The 16,823-nt window shown below is 43.7% G+C and overlaps 1 long non-coding RNA gene across 1 annotated transcript; it reads right to left on the reverse strand.

Moving 5' to 3' along the window:
* Window positions 1-12,397: 12,397 nt before the first annotated feature.
* On the reverse strand, window positions 12,398-15,067 carry LOC120050292. The gene is made up of 2 exons (XR_005477192.1): window positions 14,905-15,067; window positions 12,398-13,546 (listed from the first exon to the last, which is right to left on the reverse strand). It is a non-coding gene; the product is annotated as an uncharacterized LOC120050292 (long non-coding RNA).
* Between the last annotated feature and the right edge of the window lie 1,756 nt (window positions 15,068-16,823).

Consider the following 16,823-nt stretch of genomic DNA (forward strand, 5'->3'; position numbering starts at 1 on the left):
GCTCAGCCTTCCACACCATAGTGCCCTCCAAGCTTATCATTAAGCTGGGTCTTAACCCCGCCTTGTGCAACTTGGTCCTGGACTTCCTGACAGGCCACCCCCAGGTGGTGAAGGTAGGCAACATTACCTCCACTACGCTGACTCACAACATGGGGGCCCCTCAGGGGTACGTGCTCAGTCCCCTCCTGTACTCCCTGTTCACCCACGACTGTGTGGCTGCGCACGACTCCAACACCATTATTAAGTTTGCAGACGACACAATGGTGGTAGACCTTGATCACCAACAATGATTAGAATGCCAATAGGGAGGAGGTCAAAGACCTGGCAGTATGGTGCCAGGACAACAGCTTCTCCCTCAACGTCAGCAAGACGAAGGAGCTGATCTAGGACAACGGGAAACAGAGGGCCGAGAACGCCCTCATTCACATCTACGGGGCTGTAGTGGAGCGGGTTGAGAACTTCAAGTTCCTCGGTGTCCACATCACTAAGGATCGATGATGACACACCAAGACAGTCGTGAAGAGGGCACGACAACATCTCTTCCCCTCAGGAGGCTGAAAAGATTTGTCATGGTCCCTCAGATCCTCAAAAAGTTCTACAGCTGCACCATCGAGAGCATCCTGACTGGCTGCATAACCGCCTCGTATGGCAACTGCTCGGCATCCGACCGCAAGGCGCGCTCCCTGCCATCCAAGACCTCTATACCAGGCGGTGTCAGAGGAAGGCCCTAAAAATTGTCAAAGACTCCAGCCACCCAAGTCATAGATTGTTTTCTCTGCTACTGCACGGCAAGCGGTACCGGGAGCTCCAAGTCTGGTACCAAAAGGCACCTGAACAGCTTCTACCCCCAAGCTATAAGACTGTTGAACAGTTAATCAAATAGCTTCCCGGACTATTTACATTTGTATTTATTTATTTATCTTTACTGTTTTGCACTGGCTCTATGCACACTCACTAGACTCTAACCACACACTCACTAGACTCTAACCACACACTCACTAGACTCTAACCACACACTCACTAGACTCTAACCACACACTCACTAGACTCTAACCACACACTCACTAGACTCTAACCACACACTCACTAGACTCTAACCACACACTCACTAGACTCTAACCACACACTCACTAGACTCTAACCACACACTCACACATACTACACTGACACTCCAACACACACATAAAACACACACACATGCATATTGACGTCTCACACACACATACACACACACACACACTTACACAAAGACACATTTTCACTCTTCACATATGCTGCTGCTACTCTGTTTATTATCTATCCTGATTTGCTTAGTCACTTTTACCCCTACCTACATGTACATACAACCTTAGTTAACTCAACTACCTGGTCCCCCCGGCACATTGACTCCATAGCAGTACTCCTTGTATATATTCTCGCTATTGTTATTTTATTGTGTTACTAATCTCCTTTTTTAATTTAGCAAATATTTGTCTTTTTAACTCTGCATTCTTGGGATTGGGCTCGTAAATAAGCATTTCACTGTAATGTCTACACCTGATGTATTCAGGCACATGTGACCAATAACATTGTATTCTGTTTGATCTGAGAGCTTGTAGTACAGCCTCTAAGTGTTAGAAGAGGCACCATGGGTTTTGTTCATTGTTTTGTCTCCCTTATTGTTTTCTGCCGAATGATACAACCCTCTCAGTATGTGGCTGGTCTGATGCGGTGAGTATAGAGTAAGCAATAGACTGGGAAACCCAGGAGAGGGTTAGGATGAAGGGGTCAGATCAGACCCAGGAGAGGGTTAGGATGAAGGGGTCAGATCAGACCCAGGAGAGGGTTAGGATGAAGGGGTCAGATCAGACCCAGGAGAGGGTTAGGATGAAGGGGTCAGATCAGACCCAGGAGAGGGTTAGGATGAGGGGGTCAGATCAGACCCAGGAGAGGGTTAGGATGAAGGGGTCAGATCAGACCCAGGAGAGGGTTAGGATGAAGGGGTCAGATCAGACCCAGGAGAGGGTTAGGATGACGGGGTCAGATCAGACCCAGTAGAGGGTTAGGATGAGGGGGTCAGATCAGACCCAGGAGAGGGTTGGGATGAGGGGGTCAGATCAGACCCAGGAGAGGGTTAGGATGAGGGGGTCAGATCAGACCCAGGAGAGGGTTAGGATGAGGGGGTCAGATCAGACCCAGGAGAGGGTTAGGTTGAGGGGGTCAGATCAGACCCAGGAGAGGGTTAGGATGAAGGGGTCAGATCAGACCCAGGAGAGGGTTAGGATGAGGGGGTCAGATCAGACCCAGGAGAGGGTTAGGATGAGGGGGTCAGATCAGACCCAGGAGAGGGTTAGGATGAGGGGGTCAGATCAGACCCAGGAGAGGGTTAGGTTGAGGGGGTCAGATCAGACCCAGGAGAGGGTTAGGATGATGGGGTCAGATCAGACCCAGGAGAGGGTTAGGATGATGGGGTCAGATCAGACCCAGGAGAGGGTTAGGATGAAGGGGTCAGATCAGACCCAGGAGAGGGTTAGGATGAGGGGGTCAGATCAGACCCAGGAGAGGGTTAGGATGAAGGGGTCAGATCAGACCTTACAGGTTTTCACGACTAGACGGCGAGAGGGCATCAGCTGTGTACAACTGAGGGTGAAAACAGAGGAGTGGAAAGAACACAAACACAGAGAGAGAGAGAGAGAGACACGAACATGAGTATCTTGGGACCAAACACTGTTTTATAAAAAGGTAACCATGGTTTCACTGAGGAACATATTTTATTAAACACAGTCTGGGTTTATATTATCTTAAACCTATGACATTCATTCATGAAGTGACTGATCATGTAATATAAGTGATCAGACTAAATATCCATACTGGTCTCTCTTGGACCTCTTTAACTGTTTTTCATGAGTCCTTTTTTAAATGTATTTAACTAGGCAAGTCAGTTTGTGAGTCAGTTTATCTATTACAATGACGGCCTAGGAACAGTGGGTTACCTGCCTTGGTCAGGGGCAGAACGACAGAGTTGTACCTTGTCAGCTGGGGGATTCGAACTTGCAACCTTTCGGTTACTAGCCCAACGCTCTAACCACTAGGCTACCTGCCTCTAACCACTAGGCTACCTGCCTCTAACCACTAGACTACCTGCCTCTAACCCCTAGGCTACCTGCCTCTAACCACTAGGCTACCTGCCTCTAACCACTAGGCTACCTGCCTCTAACCACTAGGCTACCTGTCTCTAACCACTAGGCTACCTGCCTCTAACCATTAGGCTACCTGCCTCTAACCACTAGGCTACCTGCCTCTAACCACTAGGCTACCTGCCTCTAACCACTAGGCTACCTGCCTCTAACCACTAGGCTACCTGCCTCTAACCACTAGGCTACCTGCCTCTAACCACTAGGCTACCTGCCTCTAACCATTAGGCTACCTGCCTCTAACCACTAGGCTACCTGCCTCTAACCACTAGGCTACCTGCCTCTAACCACTAGGCTACCTGCCTCTAACCACTAGGCTACCTGCCTCTAACCACTAGGCTACCTGCCTTTAACCACTAGGCTACCTGCCGCCCCGTCATTGCAGTGTTATAACCATCTCGGTATATCTGGGAAGTCCTCCAGCATCAGATGACAGACAGCGTCTGTATGCTGTATGGTCAACTGTCTGTTAACACTTCTTTGTTTATGGAACAACTTTGAAATAGTATTAGGTACTTATGACTGTTTTTAAATTTCAATAACAAAAAAAATCCCAATTTGTCATCCAGTACAATGAAAGACTGAAAAGCTGAGGTACATTTCAATTCAATCTATTTTAACCACTAGTTATTTTTCTATTGGTCTAAATTACCCAGAAGGCTTTGACTGTGGTGGCTGAGAGAGCCACAGGGGTGGTCGTTGGAGCGGCTGTGGCAGACGCAGCAGGTAAGATACATTCATTTCATTGAACTAATATCATTGAACTAATAGTAATATCCCACCGGCTCAAACATAGCTCTGATGTAATGTCTTGGTGTTAATCAGTATGAGACAGCTGATGATTTGGATCGTCTACACGGTGTCACCCTTGTCTGACTTCTCATCAAAGTTACACAACAAAGTGACGTAAAACAACGCTCTATTAGAACTACAGTACAGAGAACAGCTCAATAAGGATTACAGACTATAACAATGGCTCGTCCTAATATTCATATACTTCTTAATTCCATTCTTTTACTTTTAGATGTGTGTGTATTGTTGTGAATTGTTAGATATTACTGCAGTGCTGAAGCTAGGAACACAAGCATTTCGCTACACCCACAATAACATCGGCTAAATATGTGTATGTGACCAATAACATCTGCTAAATATGTGTATGTGACCAATAACATCTGCTAAATATGTGTATGTGACCAATAACATCTGCTAAATATGTGTATGAGACCAATAAGATCTGCTAAATATGTGTATGTGACCAATAACATCTGCTAAATATGTGAATGTGACCAATAACATCTGCTAAATATGTGTATGTGACCAATAACATCTGCTAAATATGTGTATGTGACCAATAACATCTGCTAAATATGTGTATGTGACCAATAAAATGTCATTTGATTTGAATACATTAAACAAAAGTCATAATACAACTAATGTAAGTCCAGTAACTCTGTCTTCTATGTACCCCTCCCTAACAGCCCAGCCAGTGCAGCGTTGAATCTAGAACCCAGAGTGACTCAACAAGGTTCTGATTTGGAAGGGTGTCCAGAGTTCCACCCTCAGTCTGCTACCGCAGAGAGACAGGAGAGCGGACATACTATGAGCCGATAGGCTTAAATACTGCTAGAGTCACTCAGCCAATGTGGAGGCAGCATACAGACACCCAATATGACCCAATATCCAATGGTCTAATGCCTTGCTAAAGAACATTTCAAGTTGACTTTGTTTTGTTCACTCCATTTTAATTATTTAATTTATTAATATGCTCGATGATTGTTGTCAATAGATGTGAACGTGGAGGACTTGACGAAGTGCATCTACAAGTGATTTGGCCCAGACGCTGAGCATGATCTTCCTCTCAATAACCCATACAGACCAAAGAACGGCAGGCAACCGATCAGCAATCAATTCCCGTCTGTGCATAAACTGTTGCATTTCTATGCCACATCATCTGACCGATGACAAGAGAAACAGTATAAAAAAAAAATATGCCACATCATCTGACCGATGACAAGAGAAACAGTATAAAAAAAAAAGCGAATCATCGACTAGTCATCTCTTCCCATAGAAGGGTAGTGTGGTGGGGTGTGCTTCTGTCAGTTTTAGATAACGCTGACTTGTTTTCCCTGTGGTTACTTATGGAAAATCCGCTTCTAAAAATAAAATGTTCCACACAGTCACACTTCCCTCTTGGGATATAATTTAGCCAATTCTTTTTAATCTAATCTCAACAGTATGGTTATTCAGCTGTTTAGCGAACACGTTACGCATCGCTCCCCGACAAGCTAAACACCTTCTTTGCCCGCTTCGCGGGAAAACACAGCCGCAGGCCACCACCACTCACGAGGACTGTGAGGTCTCGTTCTCCGTGACTAAGACATTTAAGCGTGTTAACCCAGACGGCATCCCTAGTCGCGTTCTCAGAGCATGCGCAGACCAGCTGGCTGGAGTGTTTGCGGACATATTCAATCTCTCACTGTCCCAGTCTGCTGTCCCCACTTGCTTCAAGATGTCCACCATTGTTCCAGTACCCAAAAAGTAAAGGTAACTGAACTAAATTACTATTAACTTCTGTCATAATGTAGTTCTTTGAGAGGCTAGTTAAGGATCATATCACCTCTACCTTACCTGACATCCTAGACCCACTTCCATTTCCATACCGCCCCAATGGATCCACGGATGACGCAATCGCCATCGCACTGCACACTGCCCTATCCCATCTGGCCAAGAGGAATACCTATGTAAGAATGCTGTTCGACTATAGCTCAGCCTTTAACACCATAGTGCCCTCCAAGCTCATCATTAAGCTAAGGACCCTGGGTCTAAACCCCGCCTTGTGAAACTGGGTCCTGGACTTCCTAAAGGTCTGCCCCCAGGTGGTGAAGGTATGCTACATTACCTCCACTACGCTGATCCTAAACACTGGGGCCCAACAAGGGTGCACTCTCAGACCCCTCCATTACTCCCTGTTCACTCCTTGGCCACGCACGTCTCCATCTCAATCATCAAGTTTGCAGACAACACAACAGTGGTAGGCCTGATTACAGACAACGACGAGACAGCCTACATGGAGGAGGTGAGGGCCTTGGCGGAGTGGTGCCAGGCAAACAATCTGTCCCTAAACGTCACCAAAATGAAGGAGCTGGTCGTGGACTTCAGGAGACATCAGAGAGCGCACGCCCCAATCAAATAAAATAAAATGTTATTGGTCACATACACATGGTTAGCAGATGTTAATGCGAAATGCTTGTTCTTCTAGTTCCGACAATACAGTAATATCTAACAAGTAATCTAACAATTTCACAACTACCTTTTACACACAAGTGTAAAGGAATGAATAAGAATATGTACATATAAATATATAGACGAGCGATGGCCGAACGGCATAGGCAAGATGCAGTAGAAGGTATAGAGTACAGTATATACAGTGGGGCAAAAAAGTATTTAGTCAGCCACCAATTGTGCAAGTTCTCCCACTTAAAAAGATGAGAGGCCTGTAATTTTCATCATAGGTACACTTCAACTATGACAGACAAAATGAAGGAAAAAAAATCCAGAAAATCACATTGTAGGATTTTTTATGAATTTATTTGCAAATTATGGTGGAAAATAAGTATTTGGTCACCTACAAACAAGCAAGATTTCTGGCTCTCACAGACCTGTAACTTCTTCTTTAAGAGGCTCCTCTGTCCTCCACTCGTTACCTGTATTAATGGCACCTGTTTGAACTTGTTATCAGTATAAAAGACACCTGTCCACAACCTCAAACAGTCATACCAAACTCCACTATGGCCAAGACCAAAGAGCTGTCAAAGGACACCAGAAACAAAATTGTAGACCTGCACCAGGATGGGAAGACTGAAAATTACAGGCCTCTCTCATCTTTTTAAGAGGGAGAACTTGCACAATTGGTGGCTGACTAAATACTTTTTTGCCCCACTGTACATATGAGATGAGTAATGCAGGGTATGTAAACATTATATAAAGTGGCATTGTTTAAAGTGAATAGTGATACATTTATTACATCCAATTTTTTATTATTAAAGTGGCTAGAGATTTGAGTCAGTATGTTGGCAGCAGCCACTCAATGTTAGTGATGGCTGTTTAACAGTCTGATGACCTTGAGATAGAAGCTGTTTTTCAGTCTCTCGGTCCCAGCTTTGATGCACCTGTACTGACCTCGCCTTCTGGATGATAGCGGGGTGAACAGGCAGTGGCTCGGGTGGTTGTTGTCCTTGATGATATTTTTGGCCTTCCTGTGACATCGGGTGCTGTAGGTGTCCTGGAGGGCAGGTAGTTGGCCCACTGTGATGCATTGTGCAACATCGACGGGGCCGCAGTGGAGAGGATGAAAAGCTTAAAGTTCCTTGGTGTGCACGTCACTGACAACCTGAAATGGTCCATTCACATAGACAGTGTGGTGAAGAAGGCACAACGGCGCCTCTTCAACCTCATGATGCTGAAGGAATTTGGCTTGTCACCTAAAACCCTCACAAACTTCTACAGATGCACTATTGAGGGCATCGTGGCAGGCTGTATCACCGCCTGGAAAGGAAATTGCACCGCCCGCAACCACAGAGCTCTCCAGAGGGTGATGCAGTCTGCCCAACGCATTACCGGGGCACACTGCCTGCCCTCCAGGACATCTACAGCACCCGTGTCACAGGAAGGCCAAGGTCATCAAGGACCTCAGCCACCCGAGCCACTGCCTGTTCACCCCACTACCATCTAGAAGGTGGACACAGTACAGGTGCATCAACGCTGGGATGAGAGGCTGATTAACAGCTTCTAGCTCCAGGCCATCAGACTATTAAACAGTCAAAACTAACCAGCCTCCGAACAGTACCCTGCCCTGAACCTTATTCACTGTTACTAGCCTAGGCGCTGAGGATAAGTGCATACTTAGTCTAGGCGCTGAGGATAAGTGCATACTTAGTCTAGGCGCTGAGGATAAGTGCATACTTAGTCTAGGCGCTGAGGATAAGTGCATACTTAGTCTAGGCGCTGAGGATAAGTGCATACTTAGTCTAGGCGCTGAGGATAAGTGCATACTTAGTCTAGGCGCTGAGGATAAGTGCATACTTAGTCTAGGTGCTGAGGATAAGTGCATACTTAGTCTAGGTGCTGAGGATAAGTGCATACTTAGTCTAGGTGCTGAGGATAAGTACATACTTAGCCTAGGTGCTAAGGATAAGTGCAAATTTAGCCTATGTGCTGAAGATAAGTACATACTTAGCCTAGGTGCTGAGGACAAGTACATACTTAGCCTCTGTTCTAAGGATAAGTGCAAACTTAGCCCAGGTGCTAAGCATAAGTACATGCTTAGCCTAGATGCTAAGGTTAAGTGCATACTTAGCCTAAGCGCTAAGGATAAGTACATACTTAGCTGAGGCACTAAGGATAAGTACATACTTAGCCGAGGCACTAAGGATAAGTACATACTTAGCCTAGACGCTACAGATAAGTACATACTTAGCCTAGGTGCTAAGGATAGAGCTAAAATGTTAGGCAAGGATGCACGTCTCAATGTATTTGACTAATCTATCAGCGCAAGATTATACATATTGTAATCTAATCTCAGCCATTCAAAACCTGAAAAGGTAACAGACTGCAAAATGTAAATACACACAAAATCTTGAGTGGCATGTTAATGAAGGAAATGTAGTTTAGCCCCCAGGTATGGTAATACGCCACATACGGGAAGCATTTCCCTCTGCCTTTCATCAGTACATGTCTGTCAGGTGAAGGACAACTTAGCCAAGCCTTCCCCAGAGCTAATACCTACTGTGTTCACAGTCACACACACACAAGGTAGGTGTCTCTATCTCTCACACACACACTAGGACTGTGGCGTCGTCGACAGCACGGCTGTGGCAGCAGCAGGGGCCAGTCTATTGCCGTGGCACGGTAACCACACCATCCCAGTCAGCACATCGATGGATAGATAGTTAGTTAGCCCTGGTCTAAGAAAGGCACTTTCTTTCTCTCTGGTCTTTGATCCTGTCATTAATAAACCAATCCTTTTATTTCCCTCCGCTCTGAAGTGGAAGGAAAGAGCTGCTGCACCTTTGAAGCTAAAACAGATGTTACGGCAGAATGCCTCTGATCTGACTGTAGGGGTATTAGTGAGTGCCGATGCTGGTGATGTGGAAGGCAAATAGCTGGTCTCAATAGTGTAATGATCATGTACAGTAGAACTGTGGTTGAGTGGTAAGAGTCGTGGATCTAGACACATGTACTGCAATCCCCACGTCCACCCTTTATCATAGCAGAGGAAAGGTCCTGAAAGGTCCGGAGACGTTAGTGACAGGCAAGCCCCTGACTAAACTTCTGCTTTTTCAAACTACAGTACTGAAATGTACACATTTCGCTACAATGTGTGTAACAAATGTTAGCGTCCCACACTCCACTTTACCTTTCTCTCTTGGTTCCTATGTGTCTCTGGTTCTTCTTGCCAGATCCATTCCAGAGAGCGCAGCACGGGGTCCTGAAGCTGAGCCAGCTGGAGGACACGGTTAAAGGAACCATTTCTGAGGAGGATGAACAGCCAGTAGGGCCTCATTCATAGGGGCCTGTTTTGTGGCGTAGGTTAGGTTGAAGCAAAACCCTGCATTAAAATGTTGGGTCATTTAGCAGGCTTTCTTATCCAGAGCGACTTGGAGTCAGTTATACTGTATGACCCATAGTATGGACCTTCTATTCATCACAATTAGCTAGCTAGTATTTCTATGTAAGAATAAATAGTTGTCACGTGGTCATGAGATTATAAGACATTCCAAATAGTAGAATGTTCAAAACTAATCATCCAAGTGATTTGTTCTATACGTCAATCTTGATCCATCGATAAACAATCGGCAATAAGATGTAGTCCACAGAAAGAGTAAGCAATAAAAACGACAAGGACTTTTCTTGACGTTTTTATTTGGTCTACCTGTGTCCCCTGTCCATTGTTGCGGCTTAGGTAATGAGTTTGACCTCGGATGGATCACTGTGTAATCGGTCTTCTCTGAAAGCTCAGCATCTTTACACAGCCTTTATCTGTTCCTCAGACAGGTCTTCAGGGAATCCCAGAGTTTTGGAAGAATGGGACCCTCAGATATCCTGTGCAGCTGGAAATGACTAAGAAAGTCGTGGGCTCACAGCTTTATTGTCACATCGCTTTATTAAAGACAGTTAATACATTAGCTACTAAATTAACATAACCGGTCCAAAATATTGTTAGGTAATATGAATGATGTGTTGGTGATGTTCGTTTTTTAACAACTGGTTTGTAAGACCATTTCATGTCACAGTTGTACTTTGACACAGATGTTGATGAAAGTTACATTCAGACGGATGTAACTTGAACCTCGTTGCTCGGTCAAAGCTACAGCGTGACGAAAAAGAGTTGAGTCTATGTGTGTGAAATACGGAATTCTCGTCATGTTCTATTTTAAAAGAGGAAGGATCATTGTGACTAATTTGTGAAGTAACTGAGCATGTCAACTGAATTAACACAGCATCAAAACTAAAGGAGGAAGCTTGCAAATAGCAGTTGTGTGTTGCTTACAGTACACTGTTTGCATGCAGTAAAAAGGAAATGATTAACTTATCATGTGATGCAGTTGTTTGTTACACACTACTTCACCTTTTTTTCTACAGCTCAAATACTGTATATGTGGTTCCGGGTGGGGTTTGAGTTTAAATAAACTCTGCCCTGGTTAAAGAAACTGAGAGCGTACAATAATTTGATGAACAGAAACGTATTTTGCAAAAGAGGAAGTGAATTTCTCTCTCTCGCGCTCTCTCTCGATCTCTCGGACGGGTTCTGTCGAAGTGAAATAACAGACACAATGATTTTACCGTGCAGAAACAACTGAACGGACTGCTACTTATCCCTCCCTCAAAGGAGTTAGTCTGTCTTCCATATTACCATGTTCTCAATGTCTCCTCTGATGATTTTGAATATACTCTGTATAAAAATCAAGCCAATATCTTTGACATGGACAGTGGTTATGAAAACAGGGATCTGATTGGATGGTTTGCATGGCTCGGGCTCTAAGATGTGATGAAAGTTGACTACTAGACATTAGAATTTAGGACAGTTTGACTGAACTACATTATACTTAGCAGATGTGAATTCATAGATAGTCAAGCAAATGTACTAGTCAAGGAAATGTACTATTACTTATTTACATGGCTAGAATGATTTAAAAAACATCTGCTCTCAACCAGCTTTCTAGAAAACAGATGGCTATATTGATTTAAACTGGTATTGACGACAATGCGGCGGAGACGGGCAGCAGTGGAGTGACATAGGGTTTCCACCACTTCCGAAGTTCCACCCCCCCCCCCCCCCCCCTTCATTTTCAAAAGGAGCACGAGGATCAATAAGCAGGGGTTTGTGGGAAGGTGAGCAGCACGATCCCTGCTAACAGAGCGATAGATTCCACACGTCCACCGCTGCCGTTAACCAATCAGGTGAGGAGCAGATGTTTGCTTGAAAATCTTCAGCTCATGAAACATTGTTCCGTCTGTCATTAGTTCCGGGCAAGCACAACCAAAACTGATGGAGGAAAGCCAATCATCGCTGTGTCTGGTTTTCTAATTCTATATGATGTTGCTTTGCTAGAATACAGAGACAAAATCAGAAGGTCAATGGCTTGGAGGAGGATTGCAGAGAGTGTTGGAGTTGATGTTGGGTAAAGAAAGATTTCAACAATGTTTACCTGTGCTGCTAGCTAGTCAAGAACATCACGCAACCTAAACCTCAAAACGGTGAGCAAAGCCACCATTTGTGAATGTGTTGCGCAAACTAAATTGTGAAACTTGCCCACCAAAGGATAGAAATAACCAGTAACACGCATTATAACATTGTAAATGAAATGCTAAGCATGAATTTCCCATGTAATATGCTACCAGTTGGATTATGGTATCATAACATTATGATTATCATACATTATAGCTTATTGCTCTTTCATTATGCTGGTGTCATGACATGGATGATTAGCTCACTTCCTGTAAAATACATAGGCCTACAGGATCATGAATGGGTACTTGGGGTAAAGGAAACTGTGGCTTTGACTTGCAGACATTGTGCAAATCCCCCCCCCACCCCCCCACCATCAACACCAGCATCTCTACAATCCTCCTCCAGGCCACTGACCTTCTGATTTCGTCTCTGTATCCTAAAATCATCCTCAGCAAATAAAGCAGGTGGAATTACAACACTCCCACACCACAAATGATTTTCCTTTTTTAACATGTTTAATTAGCCTGCATATTGACAGCTGCTTATTCCATGTTCAGTGCTGTACCTAGAATACAAGGGTTGGATTCACATGAAACAGTTTCATGTCAGAAAAAAAATCCTGTAGAACATCTGTGTTATGGTTAGCCTCATACATGATCTTCTTGTATCAGGTCATATAGCTAGCTCAACAATATGCAAATGATGTGACTTTAGCTATTTTCTGCTTCAGATATATAGTACAATGACAAGGGACACATTGATTGCACATGCCCATTAGGCCTGTAATGCCTATGGCTGCATTGGTGATGCATGCCATTATGATAAGCTGCAGAATGGGTTCACATGGATGATATCCTGAGACAGTGACAATCAAATAAAACGGATTGGAGAGCTCACAACTGGACAAAAAAAAAGGTCATATTCATTTGAGACAGAAACACACAACGTTTTGGGACAGATCCTCTTCACTCTTTTTTCTTGCAGAATTGTGATTAATGAACATTGACACGGGTTCATCTTGAAACACCTTTAAACACTTCAGTTCAATGAATCAACATTGAATGAAATCAACATTGAATGAAATCAACATTGAATGAAATCAACATTGAATGAAATCAACATTGAATGAAATCAACATTGAATGAATCAACATTGAATGAATCAACATTGAATGAATCAACATTGAATGAAATCAACGTATAATTTCAAAGTGTACAAATAAGCTAGCTCGTTTGTAAATGTAAGTAATGTACTACTACTGAAGTATAATTTGAGGTGAACAAAATAGTCCATACCAGAGGTGGCCAACCTTGATCCACTCCCTGATCTACTGGGTGAGCAGACTTCTATTCCAGCCCAGCAATAATACACATTATTATCAATCATTAGGTTTGATAAGTTGAATTAAGTGTGTTAGTGCAGGGCTGGAACAGAAGCCTGCACACCCAGCAGACCTCTAGGAGCAGGATTGTCCTGCTACAGTTGTAATAAGTGGGTGACATTTAACTGTATTGTTGTGTACATGTGCTAACATACTGTAAGTACACATACAAACCATGGTATACAAGAATGTGCCAGCAGTCTCTTGGAACGTTCACTGGGACCTCTTCATCTGCAGACAGGCTTTTGCAGCTTTCCATATCTGAAGACAGACAACATCAAAGAAACAGGCTTTATTATATTACAATTAGACAGCCCTGACTATTACACTATATATACAAATTGGTGGATTCGACTATTTCAGCCATACCCGTTGCTGACAGGTGTATACAAATCGAGCACGCAGCCATGCGATCTCCATAGACAAACATTGGCAGTAGAATTGCCTTACAGAAGAGCTCAGTGACTTTCAACATGGCACCGTCATAGGATGCCACTTATGTCAGTTTGTCAAATTTCTGCCCTGGTCAACTGTACGTGTTGTTTTGTGAAGTGGAAACGTCTTGGAGCAACAACGGCTCAGCCACGAAGTGGTGGGCCACACAAGCTCACAGAATGGGACCGCCAAGTGCTGAAGCGCGTAAAAATAATTTGTCCTCAGTTGCAACACTCACTACCGAGTTCCAAACTGCCTCTGGAAGCAACGTCAGCACAACAACTGTTCGTCGGGAGATTCATGAAATGGGTTTCCATGGGCTAACAGCCATACACAAGCCTAAGATCACCATGCGCAATACCAATCATCGGCTAGAGTGGTGTAAAGCGCACCGCCATTGGACTCTAGTGCCAACTGTAAAGTTTGGCGGAGGAAGAATAATGGTCTGGGGCTGTTTTTCATGGTTCAGGCTAGGCCCCTTAGTTCCAGTGGCAACAGTTTGGGGAAGGCCCTTTCCTGTTTCAGCATGATAATGCCCCGGTGCACAAAGCAAGGTCCATACAGAAATGGTTTGTTGAGATCGGTGTGGAAGAACTTGACTGGGCTTGCCAGGGCCCTGACTTCAAACCCATCAAACAGCTTTGGGATGAATTGGAACAGCGACTGCCACCCAGGCCTATTCGTCCTCATAGTTTTCCTCTCCAGGCAATAACATTTTTGAATATTTTCATACTGTCCTCCCACAACCTGCCCTATCTTACTAGTACACCTACTTCCTTTCCTGACAGCTGGAGCGGCACATCTTCCATTGCTCTTATCTAACAACGCATTTGGAGCATTCATTTTTAAAATTTACAATAACAAATAGGCCTATATCAAGATAACAAGCTAATATGAAGTTAGCTAGCTGATGATATTTCACTTAGCTATAGTATGTAAAGTTGATTAGTTAGCTAGCTAACAAGCAGCTCAGTAGCCTACACACACTGGCGTGCTGTAGCTAGCTAATACTACAATGTTTTTTTACATTTTCAAAATGTATTTACTTAAATAGGTTCACGGCTACGTCCACGAAGCGGCCAATCTTTTGGAGCGAAAAGTTGTCAAGTGGTGGCACCACTTCTGGTCGAAACTGTGAGGAAACAACCATTGGTCGTAGAAAAAGCGCAGAGAGGAAAACTCACCTTAGTTACGATCAACTGAATGACGACAATATTGGAATAAAGTAGGCTAATGCAATTGAAGGCATCAGATCGTCGCTTATATTGAAATTCCCAACCTTTATACTAATTTAAAGCTACGGTCGTGTGTCATCACCCGTCCTAGATTATAATTTAAACACCGTTTTGATTGGCACGCCGTTTTTGTGCTGCTTTGAGACAAGCGTGGGGGGTGGACTCGTCGAGATAAATCAATCAATGTCAGATCTTTGTTTTCATTGAATCTCCGTTTGGATATTTGGTAACAATTAGGCTGGGGGGAGGTGAGGGCTAAATTAAGGCGAGTGCTAATGATCATCTGTATTCTAGTTTGCTCATATGTTAGCTGAACATTTTGCTCTTCCCTCGCGTCGTAGCCTGGAACTCCTGACCAAAAGCCTGTGACAATCAATGGGATTTTGTTTCACTGAATCCTCTTGTCTGTATATTTGGTTAATTCATCTCTGGCTGGACTAGTGAAAGTGGTAGCTCATTTATTTGTTCACTGGTCAGAAACCTTTACCATGTAATAACATAGCCTAAAATCAAGATTATTATGTATTGACTCACGTAGTAGCCTTATATAGAGCCTAGACTATTTTATTATCTTCCCAATCCTGACTCAGTCTCACATGACATTTCTGAATGCTCTGTTTCGCAATTCACAACAATGTCATTGGCAATCAAAGTTACTGTATCATTACTAAATATCAGTTTCACTTGCTGTGAAATCTTCACATAGTGGCGCAGCCAAGCCGGCAATGTGTCGGATAAATATTCATTATTCCCGGTATTGAAACTTGGTAGATTTTCGGGAAAATATGAATCCCACAGTATAGATCTCTCAGTATAGATCCCACAGTATAGATATCCCACAGTATAGATCCCACAGTATAGGTCCCACAGTATACACTGAGTATACCAAACATTAGGTACACCTTACTAATATTGAGTTGCGCCCCCCCCCCCCCCATAGATCTCTCAGTATAGATCTCACATTATAGATCCCACAGTATAGATCTCACATTATAGATCCCTCAGTATAGATCCCACATTATAGATCTCCCAGTATAGATCTCACATTATAGATCTCTCAGTATAGATCTCACATTATAGATCTCTCAGTATAGCTCTCTCAGTATAGCTCTCACATTATAGATATCTCAGTATAGATATCTCACATTATAGATCCCTCAATATAGATCCCACAGTATAGATCTCTCAGTATAGATCTCTCAGTAGAGATCTCACAGTATAGATCTGGCAGTATAGATCCCACAGTATAGATCTCAGTATAGATCTCACATTATAGATCTCACATTATAGATCTCACATTATAGATCCCACAGTATAGATCCCACAGTATAGATCTCTCAGTATAGATCTCGCAGTATAGATCTCGCAGTATAGGTCCCACAGTATAGATCTCTCAGTATAGATATCACAGTATAGATCCCACATTATAGATTTCCCAGTATAGATCCCTCAGTATAGATCTCTCAGTATAGATCCCACAGTATAGATCTCACAGTATAGATCTCACATTATAGATATCTCAAGAGACATAGCTTAACATCTTATTTTTGAACATCTGTCTCAATTCTTTTGTAGAATGTTCCAGAATATTCTCCTTTTCCAGAATGTTCCTGGCTGTCACAGTGAGAAATTCCACTGTCTACTGGTGTACGCTATTCCTCTGGGTCAAGAGATAAGGATCACTATCTTGGTCCCACATCTGTAATTATGGGCTCCCGTGTGGCGCAGCGGTCTAACGCACTGCACCTCAGTGCTAGAGGAGTCACTACAGACCCTGGTTTGATTCCAGGCTGTATCACAACCGGCTGTGATTGGGAGTCCTATAGTGCGGCGCACAATTGGCCCAGCCTTGTCCGGTTTAGGGTTTG

The sequence above is a fragment of the Salvelinus namaycush genome, chromosome 7 (genome assembly GCF_016432855.1).
Source record: "Salvelinus namaycush isolate Seneca chromosome 7, SaNama_1.0, whole genome shotgun sequence".
Lineage (NCBI taxonomy): Eukaryota > Metazoa > Chordata > Actinopteri > Salmoniformes > Salmonidae > Salvelinus > Salvelinus namaycush.